Here is a 15,356-nt window from a genome sequence, read left to right on the forward strand (position 1 = left end):
AGTGTAGCAGGGTGGTACCCTGCCAGGGTCCAGGTATAGTAAACAGCCAGTACACTATTTGGTCAGCTGTGTTCTGGGCTTTAAGTAATGACTAGACCAAGGCTCTAGGCTCCCAGTTTGAGAGGACTCCACCCTGCAGACAGGAGGTCTGGGCACGGGAATCTTTACCTAGGAGAGATGGTAGGAGCCAATGTACAGCTCTACACTTGGAGTGAACCCTGACAATAGTAAAAATAAATTAACACCAAAGGGAAGCTCTAACTGCCTCATAAATATATAAAATGTATTTGGGTACAAGATTACATGACCAAGTAATTGTTAGTCAAAGTATCACAGTGCTGAAAAATGGCCTGGACAGGAAGAGGGTTTAACATGCCTGTCTTCGAGTAGTTAAAGTATACTAGTCATTTGGTAATAAGGCTTGGTATTTTTTGTGCATAATATGAACTATTTTCTTTTGGGAAAATGATTCTCATTTAGTTTATCAAACATGTTGCCCCTTCTCATATTTAACTAACAACTCAATTTGACTTTGAGGGAAATACGTCACTTATCTCTTACCAGCCTCCTCATGGCTCTCTTAACATCTTCATTCCTCAGGCTATAGATCAGGGGGTTCAGCATCGGGGTGATCACTGTGTAAAATACTGCAACCCTTTTGTCTGTGTCCTCTGTGTCTGCATGCTCTGGTCTAACGTACATGAACATAGCTGTCCCATAAAAAATGACCACCACTACCAGGTGTGAAACACAGGTGGAAAAGGTTTTGTACTTACCAGAGTGAGTTCTAACAATAGTGGTAATGATTCGAAAATAGGAAAAAAGGATTAGTGAAAGTGGGATGAATGCCAAGATGGCCGTGCCCACCAGTTTTACAATATTGTTTGATGAGATGTCACTGCAAGAGAGCTGTAACAGCAGTGGTGCCTCACAGAAAAAAATGGTTGATGGTGTTAGGGCCACAGAATGTTAAGCAGAATACAAAATACAAATCAATGGATGATATGATGCAACCAGTCAACCATGCCATGCTGATCATCCACAAACAGACCGTTGTGTTCATGATCATATTGTAACGTAGAGGGTTGCAGATTGCAACATAGCGGTCATAGGCCATCAAAGCCAGAAGCAGACACTCAGTTTCCCCCATGAGCAGGTAAAAAAATACTTGGGTGGTACAGCCAATAAATGAAATCCTCTTCATCGTTGCAAAAAAGTTAACCAACATATTTGGTACAATGACTGAGGTATAGCAAATGTCCAAAAATGACAAATTAGCCAAAAAAAAATACATAGAGATGTGCAAGCGCTTGTCAGTTTTCACGGCCACTATGAGAAGAAGATTCCCAATCAGTGTGGACATATAGATTGCCAGGAAAATGGGGAACAACAAAACTTGTACCAGTGGGTCGGTTGAGAGCCCAAGAAGAATGAATTCGGTGACAGCACTTTGGTTCCCAACATGCATCCTAACTAATCCAAAATTGTGATTAAGGAATATTTTTGTTTCATACAAAATATAAAATTAAATGAGATATTTGATGGAAAGACTGTATGATAATTCACATAGAGTATACAGTATTATAGAATATTCTCAGATTGTAAACCTTTTATTGGTTCAGTGCATAGAGTAATTAATTAACTTTTGGATCCTAGTGCTTAGAGGAAATAGAAATAGAAATATAAGTGACATTTTTATATAATTATGCTGCACATATGTAAATTAATATAACTAAATAATCTGAATGACATCACTTCCCCAACTATGGATGCAGTGAATTTCATTGATCTTTCATGATTAAAAGTTTACAGCACATGTGTCAAACACATGGCCTGCAGGCCAAATCCTGTGCCATTTCACGTGGCCCTCGCACCTCTCCTGCAGCTCTGTCACTCGCCTCATCTCGCCCACTTCCTTGTCTTGGCCATTGGCAGCATAGGGGAGGACAGAACTACTCCTACAGATTATGAGCTTCTCCGTGCAGCTGCAGCATACCCTCATCTCCACCTCCCCTGGTCTCAGCATTCCACAGACTCTGGCAGCTGATTCCAGTCCTCCTCCAGACCCTGCACTTTCTGCTTGGCAACATTGCCACCAGATTCTTGCCAACAGCAGCATAAGGTAGGGGGTAAGGTGCACTGTGATGTAAGGAATGGTGGGGAACTTTTGACCTCTGATGGTGGGGTGGCTCCTGACATCTGATGTAAGGGGGGGGGGGTTGCTCTGGACATCTGGTCCTACAGATACAGCTGGCCATTTGAGGGCAACCATAATTCTGATGTGGCCCACAATTAAATTGAGTTGGACACCCATGGTTCACAATGTATCACCAGTTTGCTCTGCTTGGCAAGCCTATCCTTAGTAAACTGGTGAAGTGATCCCATCCATCACAAATCCAGAAACTGGGAGCTTTGTTCATTATTCCATATTTCCTTTCCTATAAGCAACAGAATCAACTGTGCCTCCATGAGTGCTGGTTTATAACACAGGTACAGCTTTTAATTGTAGAACTCCCTTTCTCAACTTCTTTTTACCCCAGAGGAACCCTTAAAATGTTCAGATCATGGGGAACCCTTGCTAAAACCACTTTATTGGGGAACAAATGCTTCTTACATTGGAGGTCAGTAAGAAGGACCCAACCCTTACAGTGGAAGTCAGAATGCCACCCTTACAGACAACTAAATATTGAATTGGTGTCATGCTACTTGTTTAGCTAAATAGAGTTGGTCCTGGAACTATATAGGCACCATGAAATTGGCGAATAATTGGCCATACCTTGATCATACCTCAAGGAACCCCTAGCAATCTTTAGAGGAACAAAAAATGATAAAGAAACAAAAACTTCTGTGATAAAAAGCCAAAATGTATGAACTAGGGGGGCGTGGCCTGCAGCGGAGCCGGATGGTCGCATAGAACCAGAGCTCCGGCGCTTCAGGGTTTCAGCGGCTAAAAGCAGACCTTCCGTGCACCGATTTTACCCGGACTACCGGCGTCCTAGAGGGGGCAACCACCGAGATCATGCCTAACAAGCGGCGGAACGCTAGGCACCCGCACCGGCTGACGGACTTCTTCCATGCAAAAGGTATGGAGGGGAGGCAAGATGGCGCCGAGGCCTACTCCGGGCCTGCGGCCTTAGCAGCGCAGAACCTTCACAATGTAGAGAATCCTGCTACACTGACCCCCATACCTGACCTCAGACCTTCCCCTCCACCTTCCCCAGCCACTAGAAGCCCGGTCAAGTCCAAACCCAGACTCGATGACAACGGATTACGAACCGTGGAAAGCCCCGGCCCAGACTCCGGTGATGACACGAGGGACATGCCGGAATCAATCGAATCCTTCCCTAGGCTTAATCAACCAGTACTGGACACTGTGTTAAAAGACATGTTGCTGTCCCTTAGAAGCACCATACAATCAGATATGGCATCATGCATGTCTAAGTTTAACCGGGACATTAATGATCTGGGTAACAGAGTTGACCACATTGAGGCGAAAATGGGCGAATACGCTGATACGATTAATGACTTGGTGGATGTATATGAGGAAAAAGAAAGTGACACCGCATGGGTCAAAGCTAAATTGGCCGATTTGGAAGATAGATCGAGGAGAAACAACCTAAAAATAAGGGGGGTCCCTGAATCAGTACAACAATCTGATCTAAACTCCTACGTCACGCCGTTATTTAAGGCCCTCATTCCTGCTCTCACAGATCTGGACGTTACCATAGATCGAATACACAGGCTACCCAAACCTTCCCACCTGTCTGAGCAAATACCTCGAGATGTCCTCCTCCGCCTACACTTTTTTCATGTTAAAGAAATCCTCATGCTTCATATGAGAAAACGTGAGATTGATCCAGCACAATATCAAAACCTGCAATTTTTTGCGGATTTATCCCAGTATACCCTGCAGAAAAGGAGGAACTTGAACACTATTACAAAAGCTCTTCGCAACCACAAAGTCGCATACAAATGGGGCCATCCTACGAAACTTGTTGTGACGCGAGACAATCGTACCTATGCGATATCTTCCTTGGAGGAGGGAATTGCTCTCCTGCGAGACTGGAACATTGTCACTGAGGAATTGACCCATTCACCTCCCACGAGCACTCCCAGACCAGTGGACAGAGTCTGGAAAGAGGTTACCGGGAAAAACGCTCGATCTCACACTTGAATCCTTCAGGTTGGTCTTGACATGCTATTTACTCCTGAAGTGCAGGGCCGTGACCTGTTTGGTCGGACTAAACCCCCACAAATAACAGCAGTTACACGCTGCGAGTGACTTGTTAGTTATTTCAAGGAGTGCCCTGTTGGTGCTCAACGGTACTGAATTATGCTTTTTTCTTATTTTTCTTACATGTTTTGTTCTCTTTTCTTTTCTACCTTGTATTGTTTCTGCTCCACGAGTTGGCTAACGGATATAGCAGTGGAAGTCCTTGTGATCTGTCTGGGAGTCATGTCATCGGGATGCCTGGATTTCTGGTACACCTCTTCTCTGAGTCCTTCAGCATGCCCCTATGCTTCAACGGTTGGCAACGTGAGTACACCTTCTTTCTTTATGGCTGGGGTGCTCTCTACAGTCCTGGGCTTCTATTTCACGTCAATTAGCTGCATTTATACCTCTTTCCCATACCATCGCTACTCCCCATCACACGATACTAATAGAGTATGGCTCTGAGGATCCTTACCATTAATGCCAGAGGCCTCAACCACCCCGTAAAGCGGAAGTCATTCTGGAAGGAAGCTCTACTCCATGATAGCGACATTGTCTGCGCACAGGAGACACATTTCAGCGCTTCAGCCCCCCCAAATGTTCACATGGCAATTATCCTTATGTTTTTACAGCCAATGCGGACTCCAAATCTAGAGGTGTTCTCATAGCTATCAGGGATACGGTGGCGTTTAAGCTTCATCAGGAAATTAAGGACCCTAACGGCAGATTCCTGATTCTGATCTGTGAAGTTAATTCCTCTAGTTACACCATTGCCACAATTTATTCCCCCAACGTGCATCAAGTTCATTTTTTCAACAAGACTATTAGGAAAATCCGGAAGATCCAAAAGGGCTCCCTGATTATTTGCGGAGACTTTAATGCATCTCCGGACCCGGTGTGTGACTCCACCTCGACTTCTCTCCGCAAGGCAGCTGCACTACTTCCCTCTATCCACAATAACAATCTATATGACGCCTGGCGTTGCTTCCATGCCACTGAACAGGATTTCACCTTTTTTTCTTCACCACATCGAATTTACACACGCATTGATCTTTTTCTGGTTGACCATAAAGTGTTGTTGTTATCGAAGGAGGTCTCTATTGGTACCATTTCTTGGGCAGACCATGCCCCAGTGGTGCTGTCCATCGCGGACCCAACGGCAGCGCAGAAGAGTCCACTATGGAAACTCAACACCTATCTTCTCCAGCAGAAGGACTCTAGAGCTACTGTAGACACCCGCCTTCGGGAATTCTTTAATAATAACACTGGTTCTGTGAAGGATAATTGTATATTATGGTCAGCCCATAAGGCGTATATGCGGGGGATTTTAATACAATTGGGTGCGAGGGCAAAGAGGCAGAGGCTACGACGATTTAACGAGCTAACCGCGGCAATTGCTGACATTGAAACACAAAATAAGATCCACACCACTTCACCCTTGTCTAAAAAATTGACCCAACTCAGACATGACCTTAGACTCCTGCTTTTGGAGGATTTTGAGAAAACTTCCAAGAGGGTGAAGATGAACTATTATGTTCATGGTAGCAAGGCAGGTAAACTCCTTGCGCACAACCTGAGAGGTCCTAGGTACAAAGACAAAATTCCCTACATAACCCATCCTGTGACTAAACAAAAAGTTTACCACCCCCAACAAATAGCAGATGCATTTAGCTCTTACTATGAGTCCTTATACAACCTTAAAAACGACCCCTTGACGTCCCAACCACAACTAGGTGCAATTAATGACTTCTTGTCTTCTATCTCTATCCCCAGATTGTCTGACAGCCAACTACAATCCTTAAACGAACCGTTTACTGATACTGACGTACTTAAGGCCATTGCCTCCCTACCTCTAAACAAATCCCCAGGCCCGGATGGTTTTGGGAGTGAATACTATAAAGAATTTGGCCCAATTCTACTCCCTTTCCTGGTGAAAGTCTTTAATGATGCGGCTGCCTCTGCCTCTTTCCCTTCTGAAATGTTAGCAGCAACTATTGTTACCATACCCAAACCAGGGAAGACTCCAGATACCCCCTCTAATTTCAGACCAATATCACTCCTTAATACTGACATTAAGTTGTACGCGAAGTTGATTTCTCAACGTCTAGTTATGCTACTCCCTACACTTATTCACCCGGATCAAACAGGGTTCACCCTGGGTAGACAGACTTCGGATGCAACCCGTAGAATGATTAATATCATTCACATGGCCGAACAACAGCAAAGGCCTTCTCTGCTTCTGACTTTAGACGCAGAGAAGGCCTTCGACCGCATACATTGGCTTTATATGAGGAGAGTTTTGGAGGCTTTTGGTTTTACCGGCACTATACTCTCAGCTATCCTTGCATTATACTCAAACCCTTCGGCTAAAGTGAGCGCTTCCGGAGTCCTGTCCACTGCTTTCACTATTTCCAATGGTACGAGACAGGGATGCCCATTATCTCCATTAATATTTAACCTGTTAATGGAACCCTTGGCTATCTATATTAGGAACCACCCTACGATCCGGGGTTTTCCAGTGGGCGCTGATAGTCATGTAATCAGTTTATTCGCTGATGACATCATTCTGATTGTGACTGAGGTGGAGTCTTCCCTGGCGGCAATCTCCGAGGCTTTGACTTTATTTAATCAAATATCTTATTATAAGGTTAATGAAAATAAGTCCCACATTCTTGGCATGGGAGTTGACCCGGCTGTCCAGGCCCGCCTGGCACATACCTACCCTTACTCATGGGAGAGCAATGGGATACAATACCTGGGCATTACGTTAACGTCTAGAACTGCACAGTTGGTGGAGGCAAACTACACGACGTTTTTCCAACAGTTAGATCATAAACTACATTCCTTATCCAAAGTAGCACTAACATGGTCTGGACGTTTAGCGGCACTTAAAATGATAGTCCTCCCTCAATTTATTTACTTATTTCGTACTCTCCCTATTCCAACCCCTGACTCCTACCTCACTAGGGCTCAGGTTATGCTGAATGCATTTCTATGGCAGGGTAAGAAGGTCAGATGTGCATTCCACAAGCTTATCAAGTCTAAACTGTCAGGGGGCATAGGACATATTGCATTAAAGGACTACTATTTGGCAGCTTGCCTAGCACAAATTAGACAGTGGTTTCAAGGTGGGGCTGGGGCTAGATGGTTTGAGTTGGAAAAGCACATGTGCCCTTACAGAAACCCTCTGGACCTACTCCTTGCAGCTAGTCTTATGCCCACCCTACCCTCTAGTATCTCTCCACCCATGGTAGCGGCCATTGCGGCTTGGAAAATTCTACTTCAAACCCCACTGGCCGATGCTCCCTCCAAATCAGTCCCGTTGCCCCTTACATGTCTTCAACTACTCATCCCTAACCTAAATATCAAACACTGGTTGGACAGGGGTGTCTCCACGGTTGGTGCTTTACAGCTGGGACTAGCCACAAAGACCTTTAGGTTACTCCAATCGGAGTTCGGTTTACTACCGGGCGACATTTTTACCTATAACCAAATCTCCCACTTACTCTCAACTCTCCCGAACCCGTCAATCGTTTTACCATGGAGGGCCCATTTGTATTTCACTAATCCTATCACGTCCATTAAGGGTATCTCTCTGATGTACGGTCTTCTACAACAGAAAACAACATTTATTAAAACCCCCTCCATGCGGTCGTGGGAATTGGAATTGTCCAAATCCTACTCCGTTGATCAATGGCGTAAAGCCGTCTCTTCTACCTATAAGGCCACTAGATGCGCCAACTTGTGGGAACTTTACCAGAAGTTGTTGTTACGGTGGTACCTGACGCCCTCTAGATTGGCTTGTTATACCCCCCAGTGTTCATCAATGTGCTGGAGGAACTGTGGCTTTAGAGGCACACTCTTCCATATCTTCTGGGAGTGCCCGGCGGTCCAAACTTTGTGGACTGCTATATTTAACGCAATATCTTTGATCTCTAAGGCCGCGTACACACGGGCGGACTGTTCGCCCAACTTTGTCCGCTGAACAGTGTTTGGGCGGACAGTCCGCTCGTGTGTGGGCTTTCAGCGGACAGTTTCAGCGGACAGTTTGACGGACAAGGTTTTTCGGAATTTCCGAAAAACTGTCCGCTGAAACCTTGTTTCAGCGAACAGTCCGCTCGTGTGTAGGCTTGTTCGTCAAACAAAGTTGCGCGCATGCTCAGAAAGGATTTTCACGCCGAAAGCTATAATGCAGTGTATAGGACATCGTATTTTTCGTCCCGTCGTACGTGCCGTTCACGTCATCGCGCACGGTTTCAGCAAACTGTTCGTCCGTCGTGTGTGGCCATGTCCGTCCATGCTAAGTTTGAGCGGACTGTTTGCCGAAACTGTTTGACGGACAAAGTTGGGCGAACAGTCCGCGCGTGTGTACGCGGCCTTACACTACTGTGCGCCCATGCCCAGGTCTGGCTATTTTATCTCTAGGTATAGATGCTCTACCTCCTACTATAAGAAAGATTATTACCCATATTCTTCTAGGCGTGCGCTTGGAACTGGCCAGAAGATGGAGGTCGACAGTGACTCCTTCTCTCCTAGACGCTCTCCAGACAACTCACTTGCATATCTCTTATGAACTAATGTTCGCCTCCTCCTTGGGCAAATATAATCAGGCTTACACAGAATGGGAACCTTGGCTGAACTGGTATGGGAAACATGTGGTTTAGTTGGCATCCTGAGGAGGAGTGGTTTCATAGCTGGGGGGGGGGGGGCGGCCGGTCAGCCCGGGTGCAGCTTGATCCCAGTTGGGGCGCCCGGGACGATTGGCCGCGGTTCCCCTGTTCATTATCCCCCGTCTCCTTTTGTTATACTCTTCCATCCATATGCTTTTAGTTTCTATCTTGTTGCTGAGTCCACAAACGGCTACACTAGACTGTATCACCCTGCTTTCAACTCAATTTATGCCTTAAATTATCTTTATTCTTGTTAATAACACATTGCTTGAACGAATCTTTACTTTCTAAGAATAATCCATTGCTGAACCTTTGTACTTTATTTTCTTCTGCTCACTGCACTACTTCAATGCTGTTTTGGTCTGTATCTGGTTTATATTTGGATGCTGAGTCCACAAACGGCTACACTAGATTGTATCACCCTGCCTTAAACCCAATTTAAGCCTTAAATTATCTTTGTTCTTGTTAGTAATACATTGCTTGGACGAATCTTTCCTTTCCAAGAATATTCCATTGCTGAACCTTTTGTACTTTGTTTTCTTCTGCTCATTGCACTACTTCAATGCTGTTTTGGTCTGTATCTGTTACCTTATATGATCACATATCTATATGTCCTTTTTTGCTGTAATACTCGTGGAAATTCATAATAAAAATATATTGTTATAAAATGTATGAACTAAATAAGTGTGAGCTGTACCAGCACGTTATGTGATATTCTAACACAAATAAACTAAACAAAAATTAAGTAAAGCACTCATTAGTATTGAAAACCTAATATATGGTATACTCAATAAACAAATAGTCAACTTAGTGAAAAACATACATTAGTTCCATCATGTCACAATAGTAACAAAAAATCATAAAAGTCCTACTTTTCAAAATTATACAATACTGTTCCTGTTAACCACATCAGCCCCTGAAGAATTTACCCCCTTCCTGACCAGAGCATTTTTTGCGATTCGGCACTGTGTCACTTTAACTGACAATTGCGCGGTCGTGAGAAATTGTACCCAAACAAAATTGACATCCTTTTTTTCCTCCCACAAACAGAACTTTTTTTTGGTGGTATTCGATCACCTCTGCAGTTTTAATTTTTTGCGCTATAAACAAAAAAAATACCGCCAATTTTGAAAAAAAAAGCACCATTTTTTACTTATATTTGAAGTCTGTACCTCTAAAGTTTTTCCTGAACACAAACAAAACACTATTTCATTATTATTTTCTCACAGAGTATAGGGCCCTAAATTGTTAAGCCCCATACACACGATCAGAAATTCTGCCAGCAAAAGTCCAATGTGAGCTTTTGTTCAGAAATTCCGACCGTGTGTATGCTCCATATGACTTTTGCTGGCAGAATTACAGCCAGCAAAAAATTGAGAGCAGGTTCTCTATTTTTTGGTCGGAAAAAGTTTCGATCGGAAATTCCGATTGTCTGTACCAATTCCAACATGCAAAATTCCTACACATGCTTGGAAACAATTCAACGCATGCTCAGAAGCATTGAACTTAATTTTCTCGGCTTGTCATAGTGTTGTACGTCACCCCGTTCTCGGTGGTCGAAATTTCAGAGAACTTTTGTGTGACTGTGTGCATGCAAGCCAAGCTTGAGCGGAATTCTGTCGGAAAAACCATCCAAGTTTTTTCTGACAGAATTTCTGATCATGTGTATGGGGCATTAATCTCTCTTTTTTTTTGTTCTTTCTTTATTTTCATTTATTACACTGTTCCTTACACCATTGATTTAGATTCTAATTTTGCATTTATTCGTTTTTCGATGAGACGTTATTTATGGGTGATAAAGCACAGAGGTTTTTTTTAATATTGCTTTTTTGGCTTATCGCATAATGTCTGAAGTTTACACCTGTGTAGTTTTGTTGTTTTTTTTACATTGCAGTTATATTTGGATTTGTTTACAGAGTATAGTGAATACGATTTTTCTTATATGTGTTTTTATGGGGTTTTTTGTTTTGTTTTAAAGAGCTGATTAACACAATTAATAAAAGTGTGTTGCACAGCATATCAAAGTTTTATTGAATAGCTGCATAAATTAGTTTTTATTAATTTTGGATGGAACACTTTTATGTGTTTTTTTTACTATTAATTTAATGAAAGGTGCCGATTCAAAAACATGGAGAAAAAAAATTAAACTTACGTTAACATGCTAAAGCATATTATAAGACTTAAGCGATTACATCTTTTACTTTAAATGAAAAGATATATTTTTTTTAAATCCAGGATTATTTTTTTCAGTATCAAGGAAGTCAGTTTAAATGAAAAGAAAAGCCTGTTATGTTTAACTTACCTTTTTTTTAGAGCGATGATAACATTTAAAATAATAGATTTTTTTTTTTTTTTCAGATCACAGTCCTAACTGAAATAGTCCTGATAAGGATTTAAAATGTAATTAAAAATGTAATGTATGGTCTTCCGCACAGGGCATCTCTGTGCAATTATATCTAGTCTGCAGGAACATTTTTATTCTAGTATTTGACCCCTTGTGAGATAGCTTAATTCCCCAAATTCTTGTTTATCTTGTGGAAGATTGATTTGTTCTTACCTATTGAGATTGGATTATCAGTATGTCTATATTTAGTGTGAATTTAGGGTGTTAAAATGTTTCTAAGCCCCAAAAAATAACATTTTAATATATTGTAGATGCATTAGCTTTGTTTTTATATTTTTGAAACATTGGCTGGGACTTGCTGACAGACTCCTAAACCTTGTGGATAGCTTTCCCAGAAGAGTTAAAGGGATTGTAAAGTAAATATTTTTTTTAAATAACAAACATGTTATACTTACCTCCACTGTGCAGCTCGTTTTGCACAGAGTGGCCCCGAACCTGCTCTTCTAGAGTCCCTCAGCGGCTGTCTCTGCTTCCTCCTGCAGGTACTTCTCATGTTCATGCGAGCTCCCTCGCATGGTGAGAAGCACCTGCGGGCACGCTCCCGTGATACAGCCAGTGGCTATGGCCACTGGCTGTATCACACGGCCCCGCCCTGCCGCCGGCGGACTTAGAAAGAAGTTTTGACTCAAAATCCCACCGTCTGTGCGCTAGTCCGCCGGACCTTTGAAATGAACGGACTTGCCCACACACGGAGAAAAGTCTGTTTGTTTTTTTTGTTTTTTCAAAAAATGTTATTGAGAAAAGAAAAGGGTACATTACAAATGGGTGAACAGTGCGTACAAAATTTTTCTCATTTTGAAAATGCACAGGCTATATAATAGCAATATATTGGAGCAACAATTGGTGCCTGGGCACCGTTCCATAAACCACATAATGGAGAGTATCACTCTCCCTGACAGTCAAATAGAAACGAGGTAGCAATAACTGGATGGACCATGGAATAATTAGGCACTAACTCAACCTCGGGGAGAAGAACCATATATATATCGGATCATCAAGAGGGCTCTGATTGGGGGGGGGGGTATGAGGAGGGGGGGGGCCCATAAGAGCAGGCTTGTCGTGGATAGCTACCCAGTAGTGGAGGGGGTTGCGGTGGGCCATTGGCCATTGTAGATAAAAGAGTGATCATCAAGGTAGGCTTGTTCCTGTGGAGTAAGTTGCGATTTCACAAAAGAGTCCCATCTGCTGTGGAAGCACTGAACGGCCTTTTTGTGGGCTAGATTAGCATTAATTTTGTCCCGGAATAGGAGATGTAGGAGATCTCTGTGGACCTGCACGACTGAGGGTGGAACAATAGATGTCCAATTGGCTAGTATGGCCCGTCTTGCCATCAGGAGGCATATCAAGGCCCATTCTTTATCTCGTGGGCCAGAAACTTTTGACCAGGGAAGTAGTGTGGCATCCTAATATCCAAAAATAAGAAGTAAAGGGTCTTTGGGTAGCTTCAGCAGTGAGATCTTAAAGATGAAAGCCAGGATTTGGTCCCAGAACGCCGAGATAAAGGAGCAAGTCCAGTAACGATGCGCGAGAGAGGGCTTGGGTTGTTGGCATAGAGGGCATAGTGTAGAGGAAGCGGAGTGGGGTTGTTTGGCATGGAGAAAAGGGATGTGTGCCCGGTGAGCGATTTTGAGTTGTGTTTCCCTCCAGGATTCATTGGGAACCAAGTTGTAGACTGTGCGTAGCCCTTGAAGGATCTTGTCCACCATATCATCGTTCGGGAAGTCTTTTGCCCAATTAGACACTGATGAGGAATCCAAGGGAGGCGTCGTTTGGATGAGTAGAGGCTTATAGATATCCGAGATTTTGTAAGAGTCCTTCTGTATAAGGGTCTCGAGGAATGATGGTGTGAATCTCGTGGATGCATCTCTGCAGGAGTTGCGGAGAAAGCTGAGACATTGTCCATGATGAAACGAGGAGGTTTGCGGTGAGGGAGAATCGAGTAGCTAGAGTATGAAAAGGTAGAGCCTGGCCAGTAGCAGGATCACAAAGGGAGAAGAAGGTGGAGAGACCCTTTTGCCGCCAGGAGTCATAAGGATAATGTTCCAGACCTGGAGAGAAGCTCGGGTTGCCTTGTATCGGGAGAAATTTGGAGATGAAAGGAGAGAGTCGGAGGCTTTTCCTTACCTCCCTCCATGCTATAGCAGTGTCTCTCAGCAGAAGGTTATGTTGATATGGTGTTGGAAGAGATTTCCACTTACAGTGGAGAAGGGCTGCTAGAGAGTAGGGGTGAACCATTGCGGCCTCCAATTGGTAGTTAGAGCATTTGGATTTTTGGGTTATCCAGTCCAGACCTACCCTTAAAAGACAAGCAAGATTATACATTCTAAGGCTTGGGAGACTAATACCGCCCTCGGTCCTGGGAAGATGGAGTTTTGAGAGAGCTATGCGTGGTCTTTTGTTTCGCCATATAAATTTTGAGATCGCAGAATTCAGTAATTTGGAGTCTTTGTGTCTTAGCAGTAGGGGTATTGTCTGGAGAGGGTATAACAGGCGGGCGAAACTGACCATTTTCACCAAATGACATCTTCCCAAGAGCGAGAGGGGTAGATCCATCCAGTTGTCTAATTCCTGAGTGATTTTAGCAAAAAGTGGGGGGTAATTCAGGTGGTAGAGAGAGGACGGGAGTTTCCCTATTTTGATTCCCAGGTAAGTGATATGTGATTTGGCCGTAGTAAAGATGGAGTTTTGAACCCAGGCAGGTGGGGGGAGGGGTCCTAAGGGCATAATCTCGCTTTTGGAGTAGTTTATGCGCAACCCTGAGCATTTCCTGAATAAATCAAAAGTGTATTTTATTATGGGCATATCTGTGGAAGGGTCAGCTGAGAAGATGAGGACATCATCCGCAAAGAGGGACGTCCTTAACTCTTGGCTCCCTATACAAATGCCATGCAGCGGGGCAACTGTTAAGAGATATCTAGAGAGTGGTTCTAGAGCTAGGTTGAAGAGGAGTGGGGAGAGGGGGCAACCTTATCTCGTGCCTTTGTGAAGGCGAAATTCATTGGAGAGGAGGCCAGCCGCTACCAGCCTAGCCGCCGGTGAGGTGTACATGGAATTTATTAAATGAAGGAAAGGGCCAGAGAAACCCATTTTAAGTACTACGTAAGACCATGGCGAGCCAATCAAAGTTTACATTGTCAAAAGCCTTTTCGGCATCAAGGGTGATAATGGCATAATCCCCCCTTGGATGGCATCTGGCGTGTTCCAGTGCCAGCATTACCTTTCTAATATTCATCGTCGCCGTTCTGCCCTTCACAAAGCCGGATTGGGCTGGATGGATCAGAAAAGGGACGATGTCAGCCAGTCTTGTGGCTATAATTTTAGAGAGAATCTTAACATCAAGATTTAGTAGTGAAATGGGTCTGTACGAACCTAAGAGCCACCAGACCACATACGTTGATAAACACTATGAAGAGTGGGTGCCAGGAGAGGATGTAATGATTTGTAGAATTCGCCTGTCAGACCGTCTGGGCCTGGCGCTTTAGAAGAGGCTAACTGCCGTATCGTGGTAGTGATTTCTAACAGAGAGATAGGGGCATTGAGGGTTTCCAATTAGGAGGGAGATATTGGATTCAGAGTCACTTTATCTAGGAAGTCGCACGCCATGGGTTTGTCAATGGGATCGGCGGCATATAGCGTCGAGTAATAGCGCAGCATGGCATCGTTTATGCCTTTTTGCGTGTTCGTGACACAACCATCCGGCTCACGGATGGAGGGGATAACGGTCGGGCGATAGGTTCCCTTGCTAAGGCGGGCTAAAAGCTTGCCCGCCTTATTTCCAAATTTGTGGAGGGTGGCGTCTAGGTATGCTTTCTTGGTCGATTCTACGGTGTCTGCCCAGGTGTCAAAGGACTGTTTGGCTAGTTGCCAAGCAGCCCGGTTTTCGGGGGAGTCTTGGGCATATAATGCACGTTGAGCCATGTGAAGTCTAGAGCTAGAGGAGTCGTAATTGAGGTGAGCATGTTTCTTAAAGGACGACGCATACGAAATGAAGCGGCCTCTGAGAAAAGCTTTCCCTGCATCCCAGAATAAGTTTGGGTCGTCAGCGTGCGGTGCATTAGTTTGCGCGTAA

At 44.0% G+C, this 15,356-nt stretch overlaps 1 pseudogene; it reads right to left on the reverse strand.

Moving 5' to 3' along the window:
• Positions 1-248: 248 nt before the first annotated feature.
• Positions 249-1,468, reverse strand: LOC143990324 (olfactory receptor 2D3-like; annotated as a pseudogene).
• Between the last annotated feature and the right edge of the window lie 13,888 nt (positions 1,469-15,356).

The sequence above is a fragment of the Lithobates pipiens genome, unplaced genomic scaffold (assembly GCF_037356315.1).
Source record: "Lithobates pipiens isolate NorthernLeopardFrog02 unplaced genomic scaffold, aLitPip1_a1.2 Scaffold_18, whole genome shotgun sequence".
NCBI classification, from domain to species: domain Eukaryota; kingdom Metazoa; phylum Chordata; class Amphibia; order Anura; family Ranidae; genus Lithobates; species Lithobates pipiens.